At 37.8% G+C, this 26421-nt stretch overlaps 1 long non-coding RNA gene across 1 annotated transcript in view; it reads right to left on the reverse strand.

Annotated features, from left to right (window-relative positions):
- LOC144199234 (uncharacterized) overlaps positions 1-26421 on the reverse strand; it is a 66975-nt gene that overhangs the window by 23937 nt on the left and 16617 nt on the right. The window contains exon 2 of the long non-coding RNA XR_013326870.1: positions 19334-19439. This is a non-coding gene — a long non-coding RNA (uncharacterized LOC144199234). The remainder of the gene's footprint in view (positions 1-19333; positions 19440-26421) is intronic.

Here is a 26421-nt window from a genome sequence, read left to right on the forward strand (position 1 = left end):
CCCTACTACTACCACACCTACTACCCTTACTACCACTACCTCTATTACTACTGTCATAACTACTACTAATATCCCGACTACTACTATCCCTATGACTACTACTGTCATTACTACTATTATTATGACTACTACTGTCATTACTACTACTACTACTACTACTACTACTACTACTACCCCTACTACTACTACTACCCCTACCACTACTACTATCCCTACCACTACTACTATCCCTACCACTACTACTATCCCTACCACTACTACTGTCATTACTACTACTACTACTGCCCCTTCAACTATTACTACCCACACGACGACTACTACCCCTATTACTACTACGACTGTTATTCCTACTACTACTACTACTACTACTACTACTACTACTACTACTACTACTACTACTACTACTACCACAACCACTACTGCGTTTTATAATCCGGTGCACCTTTTATATAAAACAAATTTTAAGATAGGCCATTTATTCAAAGTGCACTTGTTTAAAATATGTGTTTAAAATACGGTAGTTCGAATATGACCAAACTGTGAACGTAATGAACCTATCGGGAATTTCGACTTTTGATACTCTCAAAGTTTTTCAGGTAATATTCAGGGTTTCAGACTCCACTCCAAGAACTGCGTTTTCACACTACTAAAGTCTAAACAGCTTCTGCACTTTGTTACTACTTCAGAAAATCCCCTGAAATGCTTCAAAACTTGAAGAAAAGAGGCTAAAACTTAGTTTTTCTTTTTGGCACGAGCTCTAATAAATAGTTTTACTCTTTTATTCTCTCAACTAAATGGTGTACCCTTTGATTTAGTGGAAGAGCGCATCTATTTAGAGGTCTCGTTTCCAAATGTTTTCCGCACAAACCCCGCCGAAGGCGTCCCGCGTAAATGTTGATCAGTATTTTGTAATCATAATAATTTCCCTGAGCCGAGTTGGCGCCCGGTCAAAGTTTGCCATTCCGAGCACACGGTCAAAACTCGAGAAAAGCCGACCCACGCCAGCGCATAAAAATTTCAGCCCCCTTCATGTTCCTCCTGCGCCTCCATCTCATTAGCATGCGCTTGACAATTCCACTCATCTACTTAGACCCGTATCAGAATTGATATTTTTCACATTTTATTCATATGGTGGGGTGCTCCATTTGTATACCATCCACGTCCAGGCTTCCAAGTTTGTTCTCGGGACTCTGAAATCTTGCGCTAATAGCAGTAGTAGTGGTTAAGGTTGTAGTAGTAGTAAGGGTAATAGTAGTAGTAGTAACTAGCAGTAACAGTTGTAGTAGTAACAGAAGTAGTAGTAGTAACAGAAGTAGTAGTAGTAACAGAAGTAGTAGTAGTAACAGAAGTAGTAGTAGTAACAGAAGTAGTAGTAGTAACAGAAGTAGTAGTAGTAGTGGTAACCGTAGTACTAGTGGTAACAGTAGTACTAGTGGTAACAGTAGTGGTAGTGGTAACAGTAGAAGTAGTAGTAACAGTAGAAGTAGTGGTAACAGTAGTAGTAGTGGCAACAGTAGTAGTAGTGGCAACAGTAGTAGTAGTGGCAAGAATAGTAGCAGTGGCAACAGTAATAGTAGTAACAGTAGTAGTAACAGTAGAAGTAGTGGTAACAGTAGTAGTAGTGGCAAGAATAGTAGCAGTGGCAACAGTAATAGTAGTAACAGTAGAAGTAGTGGTAACAGTAGTAGTAGTAGTAGTAGTAAGGGTAGGAATAGTCACAGTATCGGTAGAAGTAAGGGTAGGAATAGTCACAGTATCGGTAGTAGTGGGGGTAGTAGTAGTAGTAGTAAAGACAGTAGTAGTAATAATAGCAGTAGTAATGACAGTCGTAGTAATAATAATAGCAGTAGTAATGACAGTAGTAGTAGTAATAATAGCAGTAGTAATGACAGTAGTAGTAGTAATAATAGCAGTAGTAATGACAGTAGTAGTAATAATAGCAGTAGTAATGACAGTAGTAGTAGTAGTAATAATAGCAGTAGTAAAGGTGGTAGTAGTAGTAGTAAGGGTAATAGTAGTAGTTGTAGGGATAGTAGTAGGGGTATTAGTAGTAGTAAGAGTAGAGTTTGCCGGTAGGCTCCGGCACCTCGAGAAGTCCCTTCTGCTCCCGGTCTTGCCGCAAAAAAACAGGACGGATCTTCTTGGTCCTCGCAATTTCACTAATGTGCCCCGTTGTTGCTCATTTATTATTCCCTATCGATTTTCATCATTAAGCTCCCGCCACCACGGCATGAATCATTGGCACGCCAGCTGATGTCGCAACCTCCCCCGATCGATCGGCGGACCCCCCAGGGAGCGAATGGCGGCGATGGTTCCATTTCCGCCGTGGTACGCGTTAATGGTTTATTACGACGACTGTGCCGAATGCATTGTTTGGAGAAGCCTCCACTTAAAAGGGAGAGGCACTCGGCACCCCCGCCGAGATAAACGCTAGGCTTTGTCAAATCATTGGAACGCGGCAACAAAGGAATAAAGTCGATGGCGTTCTATTGAATTTAAATTGCAACTTTTCAGTGTTTCGGTGACCGAGCGTGACACCAGAAGCAGTCACCAATGCCAGAGAATGAAAAACATGGCCGTCTTTTTTTAAGCGTTATAGTCTTAACTTGTTTCATGAAGTGGGAGTGTCTGAATGGATGAGATGAAAATATCTACCAAGACGCAAGTGTTAAACTTGAGACACCATTGTGTGGCCAGCTAAAGTCGATTTTGTACATTGTAATTCATGTCTTGTAAGATTTAATCAAAAAGTTTATATCATATATTAGTTTCTACCTATGTCCTATCCTAATAAGTATAAGTCAGCATAGTACATAAGTAGTAGTCAACATAATAAATGAGTAGCAGTCAGCGTAGCACATAAGTAGGAGTCAAATTAGTACATAAGTAGTAGTCAACATAAGTAGTAGTCAACATAAGTAGCAGTCAACATAAGTAGTAGTCAACATAAGTAGTAGTCAACATAAGTAGTAGTCAACATAAGTAGTAGTCAACATAAGTAGTAGTCAACAATACATAAGTAGTAGTCAACATAAGTAGTGGTCAACATAAGAAGTGGTCAACATAAGTAGTAGTCAACATAAGTAGTAGTCAACATAAGTAATAGTCAACATAGTACATAAGTAGTCAACATAGTACATAAGAAGTAGTCAACATAGTACATAAGAAGTAGTCAACATAGTACATAAGAAGTAGTCAACATAGTACATAAGAAGTAGTCAACATAGTACATAAGTAGTAGTCAACATAAGTTGTAGTCAACATAAGTAGTAGTCAACATAATAAGTAGTAGTCAGCATAAGTAGTAGTCAACATAATAAGTAGTAGTCAACATAATAAGTAGTAGTCAAAATAAGTAGTATTAACATAGTACATAAGAGGTAGTCAACCTAGTAAATAAATAGCACTATATATAATAAATTAGAAGTCAGCATAGTACATAAGTAGCAATGAACATAGTGCATAAGTAGTAGTCAACATAATTAGTAGTCAAAATAATAAGTAGTCAAAATAATTAGTCAAAATAAAAATTAATCAAAATAATTAGTCAACATAGTAAATGAGAGGTAGTCAACCTAGTAAATATGTAGCACTATATATAATAAATTAGTAGTCAACACTTAAATAAGTAGCAGTCTAATAGTACATAAGTAGTAGTCAACATAATAAAGAAGTAGCAGTCAACATTGATAAGTAGTAGTCAACATAATAAATAAGTAGCAGTCAGCAAAGTACATAAGTAGCAGTCAGCAGAGTAGATAAGTAGTAGTCAACATTAAGTAGTAGTCAACATAGATTAGTAGTAGTCAACATGAATAAATGGTCACATAAACAAGTCGGTCCAAAAGTGACTTACTTCATCAGAACTTGACATTTTGCCACCAAGCAAGTTCCTCACAGACTTGGAGTCCATTTTTTGCTACATTTACTGCACATTTGGCTCCGATTAGATCAGCTGTCCAAAATCCCTGTCCAACTTTTTTTTGGAATTCCCCCCCAAACTTTTTTTGTCTGACCACGCCGTGTGCCCTCCAAGTTTCTCCCGAAATGTTCAAGTCATGCGCTCCATCTGTTGGTTGGAGAATTGGCTCCGCATTCTCCCAATTGCTGTCATTTCCAATTAAATTCAGCCATTTTTGTTTGATTTTTTTGCTTCTTTTAAACTCCCTTTGCTGTTGTTCGAAGGTGACGACCTATCGGATTGTCCGGATGGCGAGACGTTCGTTGGTCGTTGGTTAAAATCTGGAAATGAGCATTTTTGTGGATGTTTTGCTCAAGCGGCCAATGGCAGACGGCGCAATTGCTGAAAAATTGGCTTTGTTTCAATGGCTGACATCTGTTGTTGCAGTTAATCGTGCTTAGATTACAATTTCATTGCAGGGTGTCGGAATTTTTCATCAGTGTTCGTTGGGTTCTCCAAAGGAGTGTTGCGTTTTTCAATTTTAGCGTGTGAAAATAATATCCAAACAAGGAATTAGCTTAATGGAATATATGCAAATCTTTGTACAATCAGGTCTGAAAGATGATTGGCAGGCAGACTATGCCAATTAAAAAAATGTTTTTTTGTTGTCAATGGTAGTGAATGGGGGTAATAGTTAAGTTGATAAGAATTTTTTGGGGGGAAAATAAGATTTTTAGGTGGAGAAGTGGTTAGCGCATCGGGGTCGCAGTTCTAGGGTCGAGGGTTCGATCCCAAGGGGGTGTGGAGTTTGCCTGTACTCCAGTTTACTCACACATTCCAAAAAAAGTGCATGCTAGGCTAATTGTACGCTAAACTGGCCCTAGCTCTAAATTACATGGGTCAAAGTGGCGGTTCGGGGGCCAAATCTGGACCGCTGCATCGTTTTTTGTGGCCCGAAAAAGTCAATCTTGAGTGCCGATTTTCTAATTTAGGATTAAATAAAAATGAAGAGTATAGAAGTATATTAAATTTCCTGATTTTCCCCTTTTTAATCAATTTTTTCTGTGTTTTTAGCTCAAAAAAACCTTTATAAAATCAAAAAATATATAGAAAAATAAGCTAAAATAAATCTATAAAAAACGGAATATTCAGGGCTTTTTATACAGTTCTTTTAATCCATTTATAAAAAAAATGGAAAAAATATTATATCTAAAATGGGATAAGGCTCCAGCACCCCCGTGACCCTTCAGAAAATAAATGAATAACTGAAATCTAAACTCGAATAAGCAAACCTCATTAAGAGATTACTTCATTTGGCTCATAATATTAACATATAAACTGCATAAATATTCGTCCTTCCATTCAAAAATGAATTAAAATTAAAGCAATAATCTATTTGACTCAAAAATATTTTTACTTCCAAAACAACTTCCTCATCTGATTGGTCCGTTGCCATCAAAAACATTTTGTTGCTGATATTTTTCCAATTTCCATTGATGAAGTCGCTAAATGTCCAAAAAAAATGATAAATAATCTCCTAATAGTCTCCTTAACTGACATTCTTATTTATGGATAAGCTCCGCCTCCTTCACTTTGACTTCTTGGCAAAATAAATCTTGAAAAATCAGGGTTGGGGTCACGTTGAAGTCACAAACAAGCATTCATGGCGGATTTCTCACCTCGTGGCAACACGGCGTCGTCAATTAACCTCAAGCCAATGTTGGCGGACGTGGGCGGAAAAGTTTGCAAAAAAATAATATCATAAATAAACCCGGCTAGAACCCACGCAAGCACGCGAGGAAGCAGTCGTCGGCCTCAGGTTAGCGAGGTGGCGACCAGTCAAGAGTGCTAATGCGACGACATCATGTTATTATCGGTAGCGGGCTTCGTTTTTTTGAAACTGTCTTGGGACGTTAAAGGTCAATGATTTTACCTTTCGGGGTAGATTTGGTTGTGTTGTGCAGACATGGGCAAACTATGGCCCGCGGGCCACATCCGGCCCGTTAGGCTTTTTTATCCGGCCCGACAAATGTTTTTCCCCAAGATGGCGCCGTCATGCAGAAGCCAGAGGCAGTAGCTTTGTCCACTCTTATTTGTTTTTTTTGGTGTTTTACAGTCCGTCTATCTTTTTTTAAATGACATTTTAATATTTTGTTAATACATTCCTATTTACTTGACTATGTACCTTATACTTTTGACTTTAATGTTTCATATGTACTGCTAACAGACGCACTTTTTTGGGGGTTAGGGTTAGGGTGTGTTTAAATACAAAATGGTTAGGGTTGGGTTAGGGTTATGGTTAGGGTTGGGGTGTGTTTAAATACAAAATGGTTGGGGTTAGGGTTGGGTTAGGATGTGTTTAGGGTTAGGGTTAGGATGCGTTTAAATACAAAATGGTTAGGGTTGGGTTGGGGTGTGTTTAAATACAAAATGGTTAGGGATAGGGTGTGTTTAAATACAAAATGGTTAGGGTTGGGTTAGTGTTAGGGTGTGTTTAAATACAAAACTACTATTAATACTACTCCTAATACTACTCCAGTCACTACTACTAGTACTGTTGTCACTATTACTAGTAGTAATGATACTAGTACTGCTGTCACTATTCCTAGTACTAATGATACTAGTACTGCTGTCACTATTACTAGTAGTAATGATACTACTATAGCTGTCACTACTAGTAGTAATGATACTAGTACTGCTGTCACTACTAGTAGTAATGATACTAGTACTGCTGTCACTATTACTAGTACTAATGATACTACTATAGCTGTCACTACTGGTACTACTGATACTACTACTGCTGTTACTACCACCACCACCACTACTACTAGCACTACTGATACTACTACTGCTGTTACTAATACCACCACTACTACTACTAGCACTACTGATACTACTACTGCTGTTACTAATACCACCACCACCACTACTACTAGCACTACTGATACTACTACTACTACTGTTACTACCACCACCACTACTACTACGACCACCACTAGTACTACCACCACCACTACTACAGCATCTTAATATAGAGGAAACAAATTCTAAGGTAGTTCATTCATTCACCGTTCACTTTAAAGTCCAGAAAATACAGTCTATATTTTTTTTCCACACAAGAATTGTCTAGGATTGAAAAGGACTATGTTCAAATCCCCCTTTTTCCCAGTAAAGCAACATTTTCATGCAGTCCAACAATGATACTTTAAAATCCCGACCTCTGCCATTTTCATATATAAATATTATTCTGATAACCACTCATCCGTAAACATTAAACTTTACATGAAGTGAAATCACATTATCACACAAATGAAAAGTCTATTGCCGTCAATAGAAAAGATTTCTCACAAAAATGTCGCCTCGAAACACTTTGTTACATTCGATAGGACTCAGATTAATAAAAATCATTAAAATTCACATCTTTTTCATTGACGTTGGCATTCAAAAAAAAAAAAGTTGGGTGATGAAAAGCATACCGCCATTTTCCAAATATCTAGGGACATGAATATTCTCTCCGCTCATAAAAAAAAAAAAAAAAAAACGTGGGAGGTGGCAATTACCAAGGGAATCCAGATGTTGGCGACAAAGGATGGCAGTCATGAATAATTAAAGGCAAAAAAGTTTAAAGGTGTGTCAGGTGACATGAAAGTAAAATGGCTTGAAAGTGCTTAACGCAATCCCAGGACAATTTTTCCCGTACATATTCAAACGTTAACTTTCATTCTTCACGACAGATAATTCCGTTCATTCCATTGGAAGTGACTTATTCAATAATATTTGACCATTTTGGTCAAAGGATTGTGATAGACGAACAGTCAAATGATTTCCCTGCGGAATACTTCACTTTATCTCTGTCTTTCTAATTTAATGTGACCAATCTATTTTGTTCAATTGTGATATGAATGGGAAGAAAAAATTGCTTTAAAATACTCTTGAAAATTGAATTGAATGTTTTGAATGGTTTTTATTATCATGATGAAGTCGTACCTTTACTTGCAAAATGAATTGGTTCCAAGACTTGACATTTTTTGTAAGTAGAAGTGTACTTTATATGTAAATTCTCTAATTGGTTCCAAGGTCCTCACACAACTACCAACCAAACCCTTCAAAATAAGTGAATGTGTCCCACAGTTTTACATCTACTTGCAAAATGGTCCAAAAAGACTTTTTTGGTAAATTGAAATTTTTGTAAGTAGACTTTATATGTAAATTCTTTAATTGGTACCACATTTCTCACACAAACTACCAACCAAACCCTTTAAAATTGGTCTTAACATCCCAATTTTGATTGAAAAATGTGAGGAAACAAATATAAATGATCAAGAAATGATTTATTAATGTCTTAAATGAATAAAGCATATGAAAATGTGCCCTGTGCTACTTAAATATCTCCCTCTGTGACTATTATAGATTAAATACCCATGTTTGTCAGCCAGATGGGGGCAAGAACCAGTTCAACTAGAACCAAAAACTGTCTAAGTTTTAGTACATTTTAGACTATAAAAATAAAAAAAATAATTACATTTTTTGTTAATATTTTTTTTTAAAAAAAAACATTATTTGGACAACGTCAGTGGGCCGAATGTGGCCCGCGGGCCGTAGTTTACCCATATTTCTGTGTGTGGCTCCAGTTTTTTTAACTAGGTCTACAATGTCTTCTGTGTCTGTCTTCTTTCTATAAAATCCTAATCTAATTTAATGCAAAAATTCGATCCAAAAGGTACAGATCTCCATTTCTATTTCTTCTTACCACTTTTTGATATAATTTTTTTGAGTATCGGTGGTGGGGGGGGGGGGGGGGGTCTTTGGTTTAGGGGTCTTGACGGGACGCCTCGTAAATCCGCGACGAGCCTTTCAGCCTTTTGCAGCAAATCGACAATCAGATGGGTTGTAATTGACGGTCATTATGTTGCGATATAGTGTGCCGTGCGTGTATATAGCATGTCAAGCTTTGAGATAGCTATAGCTATCTCTGCGTGATACCCCCGTTTTTGTAATTTTTCTTTTTTTTTTTTTTTTGCTCTCTGATGCATGAGGGAGAAAATCTGGTGTGCTTTTTGACTGTGATATATTTTCATCAGTCGCTTCGGGGCAAGTAGCAGCGCACTAGCAAATGTGCACCCACGTGCATCACTTCAACACCTTTGGTGGTGATAGGCTCATTCCCATTTGTATTACCAAGCAGAATTTTAAACCAAAAAAAATACTAATCTGAATTAAAGAAAGTTAAGTCAGATTTATCTTTTGTCTGTTTGGAAAAAAATCACAGTACTGCTCGTATTTTCTTTAATCATGGTGTTTTGTAGGTCTAATTTATGCGCATATAAGCCTTACCCTCGATTCTGTCATTTTTTTGCGACAAATACAGCATATATGCGAGAAAATATGGTATTTTTTTAGTGTCTGAAGTACAGAAAAAAAATCTGGGAATGTTTTTGGATGGAATTTAGTTTGTGTCTAATTTGTGCGCATATAAGCCGTACCCTCAATTCAGTCAAAAAAAAAATTTGGGCGACAAATACGGTGTATATGCGAGAAAATATGGTATTTTTTTTAGTATCAAAACTACAGGGGAAAAATCTGGGAGCGTTTTTGGATGGAATTTTGTCCGTGTCTAATTTATGCCCATATAAGCCGTACCCTCAATTCAGTCAACATTTTTTGGAAGAAATATGGTGTATATTTTAGAAAATACAGTATTTTTTTGAACAAATACGGCGTATATTTGAGAAAATACAGGTATCAACACTTAAGGAAAGGAATCTGGAAATATTTTTGAATGGAATTTTGTCCGTGTCTAATTTGTGCGCATACAAGCCGTACCCTTGATTCAGTCAATAAAAAAATAGGGCGACAAATACGGTGTATATGCGAGAAAATACGGTATTTTTTTTAGTATCAAAACTACAGGGAAAAAATCTGGGAGCGTTTTTGGATGGAATTTTGTCCGTGTATAATTTATGCCCATATAAGCCGTACCCTCAACTCAAGTCAACATTTTTTGGAAGAAATACGGTGTATATTTTAGAAAATACGGTATTTTTTGAACAAATACGGCGTATATTTGAGAAAATACATTATTTTTTAGTATCAAAACTTAAGGAAAGAAATCTGGAAATGTTTTTGAATAGAATTTTGTCTAATTTGTGCGCATATAAGCCATAGCCTCAATTCAGTCAATTTTTTTGGAGACAAAAATGCGAGAAAATACGGTATTTTTTTAGTATCAAAATATCAAAACAAAAGTATGGGAATGTTTTTGGTTGTAATTTACAAGGAATTTTTATTTTTTTAGTTTTTGGTTGGCTATTTGTCAGGTTCATTAATAATTACCTTCGTCCGTAATTATCAATAACTGCAGGAAGACATCTTATTCAATTATTGACATTTAATTAAATAGAAATGGATACAACAGATAAAAAGCTTCCGGAAGGGAGAGTTACAGCAGGCGTCACCGTACGACTTCCGAACGTCTCCTCGAATAGACGTTTTCGTCCCATTCTTATGGTCACAAGTTACAGAGTTGTTGATCATTCCATCACGTATGAGTAAAAACAACATCTGGGACTACAATAACAATCAATTATTTTACTAATAACAAAAACAGGGACTAGACCTAACAACATTTAGATTAGAGTAATTATACAACCTCCTTGACCTAAGAATCATATAATATAATCATAATCATATAATCGTTACATACAGAAAAACCCGAAGTGTACGGTTACATAACGATAACAATATTCTTGTTATTGTCCGAATAGCCCTGTCCTCGTCACCAAGGGCCCACCAAATCTCAAGGACCCAGATTGGGTGGATTGTTTGTATAACCATCCTGGAACAGGCTGTCTAGGTTAAAGATGACTTGGTGTGACCTCAAGACTTTTGAAAAACAGAAAGAGAATGATTTAACAAAGTAATGAATTAATACAAAGAAAAGAAAGAGAATGATTTAATAAAGAAATGAATTAATATAACTATTATAATAATAAAACAGAATAAACCCAACATTCCCCCGTTTTTATAATATGTATGTTATTAGTCATTTCTTAGTAATCACTAAATGGAAATGTCGGTGACTGCGATTTTATCCGCCTACTCCTTACTCCCATGGCTGGTCTGAAAGAGAAAAAACATAATTATATTCGTCCAATTGGTCCTCGGATTTACCGTACTCCTGGACCTCACTGCTTTCCCCAAACCGTCCCATAAGATACAACTCATGTACTTTAGAATTTGTAGGGGCAATTGCAGTAGTTATAAGTCGGCTTAGCAAGGAGCGCAAACAGGGGATACTACATCACCCACACAATGTTGGGATAGCGGTAATTGTGCCTATAGTCACCACGAAGGATGTAGCCAAATCTTTAGATTTTACAAAGGTCTTATCCCACCAATCTGACAATGCGGACGTATCTACTCCAGAGTGCTCTTGCATATTGCGGTTCAGTGTTTGCAGGCCAGTAATGGCCCTGGTGAGAGATCCACTGGGTGACGCGTTGTTCGGTATGAAGGTGCAACATTGTTTTCCAAACATTGCACACACGCCCCCTGTTTCAGCAAGGATCATATCCACCGCTATGCGATTCTGGAACGCCATCAGACTGGTAGCTGCCAGTTGTTCCTTCATGGCCACAAATCCCTGTTTAACATAATTTCCAAGTTTTGGACATTGTAATGTAAGTAATTTATTCTATCCACATTTTTGTTTGGGGTGATTAGAAGGAAGATAGACTCCCAACCTGCTGCGATCTGATTAGCCAGCTTATACTCATCTGGTACGCCCCGGGGGATGCCAATCGCATCAATGTATGTTGGATCTCCTTCCCTCCATGCCTCTCGACGATGTCGGGAGGGTCGACCCTTCACCTCCGAATTATGAGCCGCCAATTGTATCTCCTCCACTGTGGATGGAAAAACAGACATCGGTAAGAGCAGTGAGACCAAAGTACCTAGTCCTGCCGCGTTTCGGCAGGAGTCGTATAATTTATCTACCACCCCGCCACCATAGGCCAGAACGTGGTATCAGGGGTGTAGTTTGTTTTAGAACGCCGGTACACCACGTCTCATTTATCGCCCCCAGCTTCAGACCATGCCCTGTAAGGTTTAAGCAGGTAAAATGATTAAACAGTGGAAAAATTGACTTCCTATTTACCGCGTAACAGGATAAACACTGCTTCAATATTTTTTCTTGCCAAGTAGGACACGTTTTTTCATTTGTAAAAACACTTTTCCCCAAATGAATGGTGATTGAGGGAGTTGTTAGACCCCATCGTATTTTCCCTTGTCTGGTAGGTTATCCTAATCCTTTGTAAGATGGTTTAGTCTCAATTGAAACCATATGGAGACGTCAAACCCAATATAAAAGAGTTCCCTATAGTTTTATGGTATTGCTTGCTGAGCAATAATCTTTTCAATTAATATTGGTGTTTCCCGTATTTTATTAAGTCAGAAAGTTTATCTTACCCGTCCCCTCAATGTTTCAATTGAGACCACCCTTTTACCAAAGTAGCTCCACATAGTGCTTGCCTTCTTTACACTCCATTAACAGCGCCCAATTATCCCCCGTTTGGGAAATCCCTGTTTCAGAAATAAATTTTCACAGGTTAATATGTCAGTCCAAGCTTTCCAATCTTGACCAATTTCTGCAACAAGGCTTTTCCCAATCTTTAATTTTTTTGCTGTTAATGTACCACACTTATTTCCCACCATCTCTTTTTGTATGGCAACCGGGACGTCGCCGAGTCCAAATATATATTTTCAATGTGGAAATTTGATTTAGTAGGTAATGTTAATTAAATGTAAATGTGTGTGTTTCTCGGTTTACCCTCCCGTAAGAAGGTGTATCCTCAATTGAAACGCCTCCGCCTTTTTCTCCAACTGGAGAAAACAACCCTACTGTGGAAAGGAATAGAATCACAATCATCATTAATCTCATTGCCCCAAAAGCAATAATTGTTTTCAACATGACTTTTTGTCTTTGTTTAGGGAGTTTTCCTCTTGAAACGTTTCAATTTAGACAACCTTCTTACTGTGGGAAAGGTGCATCCGTGTCCCCTTTCAGTAATAAGGACCCTCCCACTTTGCGTTGCCCCGATGTTTCTTCTTTTATGCTGCTTATCAGCATCCAGTCTTCAAGAATCACCGTCGCTTCGTCCGTTTCCTGTTGAGAAGCAAAATCTCCCTCTGATAGTCTAAATTTGGTGTGTGTGTTTTTTTTTTTTTTTCTGATAGATTTGCCTCATCATCCAATTGTCATTGTGTAGTGAATAATAACAATTTGTAAGGTCTACCAAACAGGACTTCATATAAGGTCCGCCAATTGTGGATGGTAGACAACTATTATATTAACAAAATGGGAGCCATTATCACTATAAATAGTTTCTGGAATTCCATATCGTGGAATGATATCCATATGATCTAATAAAAATAAAATAAAATCTATATGTATTTTTTGAAATGGATATGTGGGTATGCATATAGATTTAAACCCTAAGCCTTGTAGTGCCGTTGTAGCAAGGCCACCTCCCCCTTGTCGAGACATAGGTCTTCCCTTGACTCAAGCCCAAATTATTTTCTTTATTGATCTTTTATTGATAGATTATGTCTCGGTGGTCTGCCAATCAAAAAACACAAAAAAACAAACTATCATTCACGCTCACACTCATAAACAGAAGAATTTAGTGTGTTCAACCAGTCTAGCATCCATAATTTCATTTTGTGGGAGTAAACTGGAGTACCCGGAGAAAATCCTCAATTACCAGTGTCCCCATTAATTTTCTAGCTCCCTTTATTTTTGTTAAACTTCCTCCGCGCCCGTCACCTATCTCGGTAAATATTTTCCCCGTCAGCCGAGGAGGCCCCGCTATTTTTTCCTTACCAAACAGTACTTTCCCGCCGCCACGGTCTTAAATATATCCCCGTTATCCGAGGGAGCCCCCACTATTTTCCCAAAATAGTATTTTTTAACTTCTCCCCGGCCTTATTTCGCCATTAGTGTCTGTGGAACAAGCTGTTACACTTTTATCCACTCACATATTATTTATATATGTATATTACCTCCATTAGTGTCTGTGGAACAAGCTGTTACACTTTTATCCACTCACATATTATTTATATATGTATATTACCTCTATGCATTAGTGCATATATTATCCTGCATTTTATGCATTTTAAGCTGGCCAGCAAACCCATATTTATTTATCCATAAATATAGCTGTGTAATATTTTTAAAGCGCTTTGTCTTACCAATTTTTTCCAATCCTTACAAGTTAGACGTATTTTTTGGATCGTCATCCAAACCCGCCTTACAACACGTGTTTCCCATATTTTACTTTTTTGTAGTGAGTTCGTGTGCCTCACACAGTTAACTTTATTATATCTATTTTTATTATTATCACTCCTTCGACTGTATTTCCTAGGCTTATCTTAATTTTACTGCAGAAACCACACAAACAACATACAACGTATATTCGTGCCTACCCTTTAGACACAGGACACTCCCCGGCCCCAATATTGTACCTCTAGTACAATACATTCGTGCCTACCCCTGAGACACAGGACACTTTCCAGCAAAGTGCCCCACCGTACCTGCCATTGACTAGTATAAACACAGGGTTTTATCGCCGTCACCCAGGACGCGAAACCAGCCCAACAATGGGCCTCACATACAATGTCCCTTTAACGCATTTGTAAACACCTTCACAACATGCAGACATTAATGTGGACTTACCCGAGATCCATCAAATGTCTCCCTCCAGCAGGAAAAGTCTTCAACCGCCGAGAATCCAGGCGCCCCCGTCGAAAAACTCCGGCCCACCAAGGGTTTTGAAGACGCCGTGCGCACGGTCACTTACCAGATGTCGAACAGCAGCGCCTGGGTTCTCGCTCCGGTATATTGACCTCCATGGCTCAGAAGGACCAAAATGTCAGGTTCATTAATAATTACCTTCGTCCGTAATTATCAATAACTGCAGGAAGACATCTTATTCAATTATTGACATTTAATTAAATAGAAATGGATACAACAGATAAAAAGCTTCCGGAAGGGAGAGTTACAGCAGGCGTCACCGTACGACTTCCGAACGTCTCCTCGAATAGACGTTTTCGTCCCATTCTTATGGTCACAAGTTACAGAGTTGTTGATCATTCCATCACGTATGAGTAAAAACAACATCTGGGACTACAATAACAATCAATTATTTTACTAATAACAAAAACAGGGACTAGACCTAACAACATTTAGATTAGAGTAATTATACAACCTCCTTGACCTAAGAATCATATAATATAATCATAATCATATAATCGTTACATACAGAAAAACCCGAAGTGTACGGTTACATAACGATAACAATATTCTTGTTATTGTCCGAATAGCCCTGTCCTCGTCACCAAGGGCCCACCAAATCTCAAGGACCCAGATTGGGTGGATTGTTTGTATAACCATCCTGGAACAGGCTGTCTAGGTTAAAGATGACTTGGTGTGACCTCAAGACTTTTGAAAAACAGAAAGAGAATGATTTAACAAAGTAATGAATTAATACAAAGAAAAGAAAGAGAATGATTTAATAAAGAAATGAATTAATATAACTATTATAATAATAAAACAGAATAAACCCAACACTATTTTAACTTAATTTTCAAATTGTGTTCTAAATAAAATTCTCAAAACATTATTTTTTAAGTAAATTTGCTTGCTCACTTCCTTTTAAACAGCATTGCTAACATATTAGCTTAATCCAAAACATGCTATTTGCATTTTCTGATTTCTTTGCAAGAATTAACAATACAAAAACCCACTTTTTTTTTAAACCCAACTCCTAAACCTCATATTTATAAAACATGAGTTGCATATCAAAGGATTTATTCCTGGTTTAATTCAAAACACTTTTGGGATTTAATCCAAGGGGGCGTTATTTCCTATCTATAGTTTTACTGCGTCTTCTCGTTTGTTGTTTTTGTCGGAAAGTAAAAAAATTCAGTAACATGCTAAAAAAAAAAGTAAACTTAACCAATACGGCAAAAAAATCCGTCAATCGTAAACCCGCAAAATCCGAAACGAAGTATTCAACAAAAAAAATCACGCTACTTTGATACTATGTTATTCTTTTTAGGGGGCGGAGTTTATGTAACACATCCCTGGATATGACGACTTCCACAGGGATGCTTCAAAAACACAAAAGTTTTTTTTTACTCTTTATAAATGCACGGTATTTATCATTTGGAATCCCATCGCCATAGCGCCCCGGCGTACATCGCTGGGGAAAGAGAGAGAAAGAGAAAAAAAATGGCAAAGGGAATCGTGGAATAAATTATTGGTAGGCGCCCTCCTTTATTCCGAGCGACGCAGAGCTGAAAACAAGTGTGCCAGCTCCCCTAGTAATTCCAGAGGTACTTTCCTCTTGGTTCTCTTCCCGCCTTTTGTGTTTTTTTTCAGAGCAATTTCCGAAATAGAAACGGATAAATTAGGAGCCTTCCGAGTCGGGTTTGGTCCGTTTTTTTTGTCTACCGACGATGATTACGTGTTTTTTTTTTGTTTTATGGAGTTGATGAACTTGCTGATGTTTTGGAACTCGGAGAAGAAATGGGGTTAGTTCTGAAAACCTGTTTAAGGAATGTGGAATGATGGGAAGTTTTGCTAGGGTAGAGGAAGCTAAAACTAGCATGGTGTTCCTAACCCAAACTACGGCCTGCGGGCCACAAACGGCCCATTAGGCTTTTTAATCCGGCCCGCTGACGTTGTCCAAATAATGATTTTGTTTTTCCCCAAGATGGCGCCTTCACTTGGAAGCCAGTGGCAATGGCTGTGTCCACTCTTATTTGTTTTGGTGTTTTACAGCCCCTCTATCATTTTTTAAATGACTTTTTAATACTTCTTAATACCTTCCTTTACTTACTTTACTTTGTACTTTATACTTTAATGATGAGTGATGGGTACGTTAATACTTTAGTCCGTTTTTTCTGTTTATGTTTCATATTTACTGTTAACGGATGCACTTTTTTATATGTATCCTACCTTGTGCTGACCCCGGCCCATCTGTCAAATTTTTGTAGTCAATGTGGCCCCCTTTAAAAGGATACTAATAAATCCAGCGATACACTACACAAAATCGGTGCCTTCTCAGGCAAAAAAATAATAATAATCAATCAAATCAAAAGCCTTTATTGTCATCACACACATACAAACATTAAAAAAAATGTCTTCTTACTTCTGGCTTCAAGATGCTTCTTATAAAGCCAGTTACCGGTATCTTATTAATAAGTCACCCGTATTTTTAACTGGTGCTCAGACGTTTGGTCGCCGGGCGTTTGGTCGCCGGGCGTTTGGTCGCCGGGCGTTTGGTCACCGGTCTTTTGGTCGCCGGTCTTTTGGTCCCCGTTTATTTGGTCCCTTTTGGTTGCTGGTCTTTTGGTCGGCGGTCTTTTGGTCACCGGTCTTTTGGTCACCGGTCCTTTGGTCACCGGTCCTTTGGTCACCGGTCTTTTGGTCACCGGTCTTTTGGTCGCCGGTCTTTTGGTCGCCGGTCTTTTGGTCGCCGGTCTTTTGGTCGACGTTTTTTTGGTCCCTTTTGGTTGCCGTTTTTTTGGTCGCTGGTCAAATGGTGACGAGAGTTTACTGTTGAATCCAGCTCTCAAAATTATATTTATGAAAGAGTTTAATATCTAAGTACTGTTTAATATTGAAGTACATTTGACCGTCGACCAAAAGGGACCAGACGACCAGCGACCAAACATCCGGTCACGTTTCAACTAGGGTTGTACATCAGGTGTCTCATCAGCAAGGTACAGAAACACAATAAGATCAACAGCGATGAGATATTTTTCACTTGGCTTCAGAAATCTGCAAAGGCGTGACGAATTAAATGCATTGACCCGCATTCCTCTCGGCTTTGTTGCATCCCTCTTCGCTCGTGGTCGGAGCTCGGCTCGAGTTTTCCCGTAACAAGATCCTCTGTTGTTCTGCGTCAAAAGCGCATTGGCTCCGCCTTCCCCGCCTTGATTGCGCCGAGCGCTTGGTTTAGATCCGAGGAAAGCGCGCCTGGCTTCTTCTTCCTAGGAATGTTTTCAAGGCCTGCCTTCTTCCTACACCTGGGGTTTAAGTGTTCGCTTGAATTATTGATGGCGCCACGTCGATCTTCGGTTTTCTTTAGAGTTGCGGATTCAGGCGGCGGTAAGACGGTTTGATTCAGTTACGCAAAACCGGCGAGATTTGGAGGGGGATTCTTATCCTAAGAAGTACATGACACTCCTAAAATACTTTATCAAATGATAAGAATGGGAGTGGAATGAATATTTGCTCCATTGCGCTGCATTGAAACTGAACGGTTTTATGAAAATCTGGCTTTTTTTGCATGGAAACGTGCTTGTAACATAACATGATTAAGTTTAAATTAATTAATTTTTGGCCCTGGGGGCCATATTGACTTTAAAAATGTGACAGATGGGCCGGGTCAGGACATGATAGGATACATATAAAAAAGTGCATCCGTTAACAGTATATATGAAATATCAACAGAGAAAAACGACTAGTGTATTAACTTACTCATCACTCATTATTAAAGTAAAAAGTATAAAGTACTAAGTAAAGTAAAAAGGAATGTTTTGAGAAATATTAAAATGTCATTTAAAAAAAGATAAGAGGGGCTGCAAAACACCAAATACAAATAAGAATGGACAGTGCTACTGCCACTTTTGTGCTTTTTTGGTAGTTTTTTTTGGTGGGTTTTTGGTGGGGTTTTTGGTGGGTTATTTGGTGTTTTTAAGTGTTTTGTGTTTTTTGTGTTTTTTGTGTTTTTTTTGGTGTTTTGTGTTTTTTGGTGTTTTTTGCGTTTTTTTAGGGTTTTTTTTGTTTTTGTTTTTGTTTTTTTGTGTTTTTTTTGTTTCTGTTTTTGTTTATTTGGTGGGGGTTTTTGGTGGGTTTTTTTGTGGGTTTCTTGGTGGGTTATTTGTTGTTGTTTTTTTGGTATTTTTTGGGGGGCTTTTTTGGTGTTTTGGTGTGTTTTTGGTGTTTTTATGGTGAGGGGTCTTGGTGGGGGGGTTTTAGAGGGTGGGAACAAATTCATTTGTTTTTAGTTCATTTCTGCGTGAAATTTTGATTTTAGATACAAGTAAATTGACATACGAGCTGGGTCCTGGAACGCATTAAATTCGTATTTCAAGGTATTACTGTATGCTCAATAATTTGTAATGTCCTCAAATTAAATAAACCATACCCAACATGCTTTCGCAAGGCAAGGAGAATCTGTTTTTTTGTCTTACTGGCAGAACAGACAATTGTGGTGTTAGCAGCCGCTACCTGGCATGGTTGCATGGCCTCGGTTTGTTTGGCTGGAGGCTGCGCCGGGAATGTCAGCGCCAAGCTCGCGTGGCGAAACAAAACACGCCGTCATCTCTGTAACAAGTGTTGCCGGTGGGACTTGGAAGACTCACCTCAGCCTACTCTTTCTCCTCCACGCTGTCATGACACTTGCGACCCGGGGGCTCGAATCCATGGCGCCGGGGGAGGCTTGGATACTGGGAAAAACTCTTCTTCTTTCTGTTAGTTTTTGGGTGAAGAAGAAGCAGACTGTTAGCGACATTTTATGTGTAGAATTGTTCAAACTCAAGCGATAAGTGACTCAAATATTTCCAATTTCCAACATTTGGGTGATTTCTCATCTTATTGACAAACAAGAGTAGCCAGATGATATTAATCCGCTACTCCACAGGTGTCAAAGTGGCGGCCCGGGGGCCAAATCTGGCTCGCCGCATCATTTTGTGCGGTCCGGGAAAGTAAATTACGAGTGCCGACTTTCTGTTTTAGGATGAAATTAAAATGAAGAGTATAGATATATAATAAATTTCTTGATTTTCCCTTTTAAATCAATAATTGTCATTTTTTAATCATTTTTTTCTGTTTTTAGTTCAAAAATCATTTTGTAAAATCTAAAAATATAGAGAAAAAAAAAAGCTTTTCAAACTAAAGTTTACAAAACATAAAATTGCAGTTGACTACAATATAAGACAAAATGAAGAGTATAGATGTATATTAAATTTCCTGATTTTCCCCTTTTTAAATCAATAATTGCAATTTTTTAATCATTTTTTTCTGTGTTTTTAGTTCAAAAATAATTTTGTAAAATCTAAAAATATATCTAAAAGAAAATCTAAAATAAACATTGTTTTATATCTATAAAAAACTGAATATTCAGGGCTTTTAAACCAGTTCATTTAACCCATTTAATAAAAAATAATCTTAATATTATATCTAAAATGGCCCACATGAAATCGAGTTGACGTTAAAGCGGCCCGCGAACCAACCCGAGACTAACACTCCATTTGAAGGCTTTTATTTCTTCTTTTTGTGTTCAGTCCATAAACGGTTAGATGATCTGGACTAAGGGCCGATGAGCAAAAAGTCATCTGCCTCAGTGCAATTTGGAGGCAACGTTCATGTTGTTTGTCTTTGCCCATCTGTCGAATAAACAGCGCGGCGCTGGAGGCGCATGGGGGGCTCAGTCGCCCGCCCGCCCGGCCGGCCGGCCGCATCCGTACGCTGTTAGAAACGGGAAGTCAAGCGCCTCTTTCAATTACTCTCTTATTGGCTTAGAGGTCCCCGCGGACTGTGGCTGCCGTAGTGTCTCTTTGGGTTTATGTCAAGGTGTCCTCTTTGACAAACTACTAGCATTTGCGTACCTTCTTCTTCTGACACTTCAACAACGTTTTTAATGGGCGTCACTTGGTTGTCTTTGCAAAAAACTGTCAACGGTAGAAATGCAAGTTTTGGACAAATAAATTCTGTGTAAAAATGGTATCTACTTACAACATTTATTTTAGAAGTAGTTTTTTTCCTAAAACGCATTTTTAAGCCATAATTTATTTGGATGCTACCAACGAAATCTTTAAAAAAAATGCTTTAAGTATCCCAATTTTTGTATGGATTATGTGAGAAACTCAAAAGCCCAGAAAATGGCCCAAAAAATGTAATGGCTTTATAATTTTTATTATAAAGTCATTAAAAAAAATTGGGCCGTTTTCTGGGCTTTTGTGTTTTTAACATAATAAAACGGCCCAAAAAAATGTAATGGCTGTATAATATTTTTTTTTTTTATGAATTATAATTTTTTTATAAATTCATAATAAAAAATTATAAAGCCATTAAAATGAAAAACTTTCTATAGTTACTAACAAGGCAAATATTTGGCAATCGCCAAAACATACAAACTCACCAAAACTTTCATTAATTATCCATACAATTTATCTTCCCTAGGGTCAAGTGGGGGTGCTGGAGCCAATAATCCCAGCTAACTATTTGACCAAGTAGGGGAATACACCCTGAATCAGCGGCTAGCCAATCATAAGCCAGAAGGAAATAAACAAAAAAACTCACCAAAACATTCATTTTCCATACAAATTATCTTCACTAGGGTCAAGTGGGGGTGCTGGAGCCAATAATCCCAGCTAACTATTTGACCAATCAGGGGACAACTTCCTGAATCAGCAACCAGCCAATCATAGGCCAGCCACCATGAAATAAACAAAAAAAACACGCTAACACAATTTAGACAGTTAGCTAGCTAGCTTAACATGATTGTTTTTTGGATGTGAGGTTAAGGCGGGTCTAGGGCAAGCCTGGGGAGAAAATCCAAAAATCTCATATTAAGGACCCACTTGGCATCTAACCCTCGACCCTAGAACTGCGAGGCAGTCTCCCAAACCACTTATCCACCGTTCCACTCTTTAATTATTATTTTTTTCAATAAATTTGACAATTTGCTACATTTTTTCCCCCCGTCAGTCAGCGATCCGCTATAACGTACACGGCAAAGTCTTTTGCTTTTAGCCGACTTCTTCTCCTTCCCCCCCATGGGATTTTCCACTGCGAGTGTGCGTTAGTGCGTACGTTAGAGTGTTGCACAGCAGCCCAGTGTGAAGGTCAGGTTACAGCTCGCCTAGCAGCAGGAGATGTCACACCAGGAAGGCCCCGTGGCAGCCATGCACAAAATTGCCTCAACAGATCACAGACCTCCGCCCATCTGCCGCGATGCCAGATTGCGGGTCGGAGGCGGGCCCCCGTTTACTGGTCCAGCTCGTAACCCGGCAACCGTTTGGAAATGAAACGTTTGAACCTCCGTGGCTTTGTTAAAGCATGCCATTGAAATGCTTTTCAATCCAGCAGTCAAATATTATTTAATCTTTTATGAATGCTGATGGATTGTTTAATGTTTTTTTTTTGTTCCCGATCCCATATTCCAGATTAAGCTAGCTGCTGAGTGCCAATGGCAATGTTTCAATGATAGCAGATGCTACTTTACCGTATTTTGCTCTTTAATATACCCCCCATTTAATATACCCAGGCTAAAGACTAAAACTACTTACTGCTCTTGTTAAAACTTACTGCTGAATAAAGCCTGACTTGGAATATTATTGAATTTGTATCCATAATTTTGCCCACATGAACACAATACAAGTTTTGACAAAAAAAGCGGAGGTGCCATTTAATATACCCGGGTATATTAAACAGCAAAATAAGGTAGAGTACAAAATCTTTCAACATAAAGGTCCTCCACTGCAAGATTTTTGTACAAAAAAATTGCTGTTCAACTCACGGGTATTTTAAACGGCAGGGGTATATTAAACGGCGTACAAACGGGAGGCTAAAAAAAAATCAAAAACCATTTAATATACCCGGGTATATTAAACAGCAAAATACGGTAGAATACAAAATCTTCCAACACAAAAGTCCTCCTTCACTGCAAGATTTTTTGTACAAAAAAAATTCCAAAACATCAACAAGGGCTGGCTCTAGAGGTGACTGTGTAGTTCCCTTCAAAAAGAGTGCTAAATTAGCCAAAACGCCTTCTCTGTACCATCACAAAAAACTATGCAGATGCCACCTTAAATTACAAAAAAATTCCAAGAAAAAGCTCTGCCTGCAATGCAACATTTTGTCCAAAAAAACTTCCAACTTGTCAACAAGGGCTGGCTCTAGAGGTGACTGTGTAGTAGTCTTCATCAAAAAGCCAAAGATGATCCTAAATTCAGCAAAAAAATGTTTTTCAAGAAAGAGTCAAGACTTTTGAGTTTCTTCTAAGCTAGCCATCATTCAGACAATTTTAAAAATTACTTTTTTTATCTTCTTCAGAACGTGTCGGAATTGATAAATTTCCAAACTACGGTTATGCAAAGTCATTGGATGGAGTTATTCTGAATTGTAAAAATGCTGACCTCCGTTACAATCTGTTTCTTTGCCGTCACGCCGCAGAGAAAATACATTATTTCCTTCGACGCATCTCCGAGATTGCGAACGTGTGGAGGGGGGGGGGGGGGGGGTGTAGCCCCGTTCTTGTACAGGAAGTCAACGTGCCACTCACGGCGAGCCGCCTTTTCAATTTGTGTTTCCGTTCCTGGCGGCTGATGCATCCCATCTCCAAGAAGTCAATCTTCCTCACAAAAAGGCGGAGCAAATGCCGGCCCCCGAGGGACATCGTTTATTCATGTATCCGATTATTTATTTTTATTTTTTGCAAGGATTCACGGCGCGTTTATTACAGACCACATAACAAAAACTGAATTCGCGCATTGAGTCGGGACCCCCGTCACTGTGGTGGTCTTTGGCCGACATACCGTATTTTCACGACTATAAGGCGCACTTAAGTCTTAAATTTTCTCCAAAATAAACAGTGCGCCTTATAATCCAGTGCGCCTTATAATCCAGTGCGCCTTATATATGGAAAAAACAGAAAACGAAAAACCAGCACTGTCGTATATTAAAAAAACACAAACGCCTAAACTAAAACAATACTGTTAAATATGCAGATCAGCCATCTTAGTTTACAACATCTTCCATCATATAGCTCCTCTCCCACTGCAAGATTTTAAGACCAAAAAATCTAAAACATCAACAATGGCTGGCTCTAGAGGTGACTGTAAAGTAGTGAGTACTTCATACCTGGAAGTCAATAGCAATTACTGTATTTTCACCACTATAAGGCGCACTTAAGTCTTACATTTTCTCCAAAATAGACAGTGCGCCTTATAATACAGTGCGCCTTATATATGGAAATAATGTCATTCGTTGAGGGTGCGCCTTATAATGCGGTGCGCCTTGTAGTCGTGAAAATACGGTAACTTTGAAAAGTTTTGGGGGAGAGTAAAACAATGAGGCAATTTTTAGTTTAAAAAAAAAATATATATATATATACACGCTAGTTTTGCTTCAGGTTTTTTTTCCCCCGCTAATACTTCGACTTGCTGCAGGGTAGAATTTTTATTTCAAAAAGTTTCACTGGTGAGAAAAATATTTAGACCGTGTACGTGAATTATTGAAGTGTTTTTGCCCATTGCGTTATACTTTATACCGGACTCAAAGCACGATTAATAATACAAACTGTACATGAGAATATCTCCTAAATAGTGTGAGGAAAAAAAATGACGGATTGACGAATATTGAATGATCATGTGATTGGTAATATTGACATATTCTGATGGATAAGTAATCCAATTTAATCTGGTGCTTTGAGATACAAGTGAATACTGCCTTGAGATAAGAGCTTAGCGGCAGTGAGACGGCTCAAATTAAGCAATCAAGTTTTCCTGTAAAACTAAACAATAACCAAGAAAAAATGTCACCTTCCACAAAGATGTGTATTTTTATATAGAGTGAAAAAATGTTTTATCTTTGCCTGAAATTTTGCTAATTATGTAAATGGTAAACAATGTGGAAGATGTTTATCACTTCAAGTCGAACAGAAATAGAACAGTACATGATGGCAGACCATTAAAAAGTACTCAGCGTCCATATGTTCTTTGTCAGACGTTTTTAGCGTATTTTCTCGCATATTAGCCACATTAGCGTATAAGCCGTAACCTTAAAATTTCATTGAAATTGTTGAATTTGGACAATTTCTCTCGTATAAGCCGCCCCAGATTCACAATTTTAACCTCAATATTCATTGTTTTAATAGGGAGTAGTCTTCCACCAATTATCGCGATTTTACTTGTTTACTATTTCACTATTTTTTATATTTAATAAAATAGATATATAATTTGTTTTTTTAAGTTCATAAAAATGTGTAAATCAGCCCTGAAACTCGTAAGTGGAAGCACTGCAGAAAAAAATTGTAGTGATAATACTTGTTTTTTTCCTGTTTTATTCATGATACATAAAAAAAATTCACCTCAATATTCATGGTTTTAATAGGAATATAGTTTTTCCTCAATTATCACGATTTCACAATTTTTTTCTAATATTGAGTCATATATATATTTTTTTTTTAAGCTAATAAAAATGTGAAAATCAACCATGAAACTCGTAAATGGAAGCACTGAAAAAATACGTAGTTATAATACTTGTTTTTTCATGTTTTATGGAAGATACATCAAAATAAATGTTGTTTAGCTTTTTATCTGTTTATCTATACTCTATTTTGAAATATATGACCTTTGTCACCATAGTTTTGTGCATGACAAGTCTATTTGTGCGCATATAAGCCGTACCCTTGATTCAGTCCTCAATGTTTTAGTATGAGAAAAAATACTTGATATTTATTACACTCTGATTACACAATTCAAAATTCCAAAAACGCTACATACAAAATGCAGAATATATTTATTTTTCCAAATATACTGCTCGTTTTATTGCTGACATTCAAAGCTTTTTTGCTAAAATCGACCTACCATAATTCTTTGATGAGCTCAGTTAAAACTTTTTAAAGAACAGTTCGTTTACCGAAAAAATATTCCACCCAAAAAGTAACCATCCAGAAAAAAGTTACTAAACTTTAGCGTAAAATGAAGTTGTTTGTAGGAGAACCTTAAAATCTGTAAAAAAAAACTGGCCTCTTGAAAATCTGTTTGTCATTGAAGGATGCAAAAATAAAATGGCGGGGAAAGGACGGTAAGAAATGAGGGAGGTCTGCTGCCTTCAGAACTACGAAGGAGACGATTGAAGGTAGAAATAAATCCATTTTGCTTCCAAAATGAGGCATTTTTTGAGGCTGATAGCGTAGCGAATTATGACAGATAATGCCCAGTGAGAGTGTGGGACGGAGATAAGTCGCCGGGCAGGTGGAGGAGACCAATCCTAGCCGAGGAGCTGGACCAGAACCCGTTGATCTGATCCTGAGTGCTTTACGTTCCGGATAGTTTTGTGTTTCTTCTCTTTCCTTGGGCGGAAAATCAATTATTAATCATTGCGTATTATTTGGTAGACTCGGTTTTTATTTCTATGGGAATTATTTTGACTTTCTGGTTGAATGGAGTACATGGATGCTAGCTAAAGCTAATTGGTAAGCATGACAAAGTATAGCTCATGCTTACAAAATAGTTTCAGGTGAACTGAGACTTTTGCTGGGTTTATTTTTAACATTTTTGGCCTGTTTATTTTTAACATTTTTACTGTTTTTTCCCAAAACTTCGGCGGGCTTTACAGAAACTTTTACTGGGTACCTTTTTAACATTTTTCCCTTTTATTTTAAACATTTTTACCAATTGTTGGGAAAACTTATTGACTGTATAAATTTGACAGACGGGCCGGG

The sequence above is a fragment of the Stigmatopora nigra genome, chromosome 7 (genome assembly GCF_051989575.1).
Source record: "Stigmatopora nigra isolate UIUO_SnigA chromosome 7, RoL_Snig_1.1, whole genome shotgun sequence".
NCBI classification, from domain to species: domain Eukaryota; kingdom Metazoa; phylum Chordata; class Actinopteri; order Syngnathiformes; family Syngnathidae; genus Stigmatopora; species Stigmatopora nigra.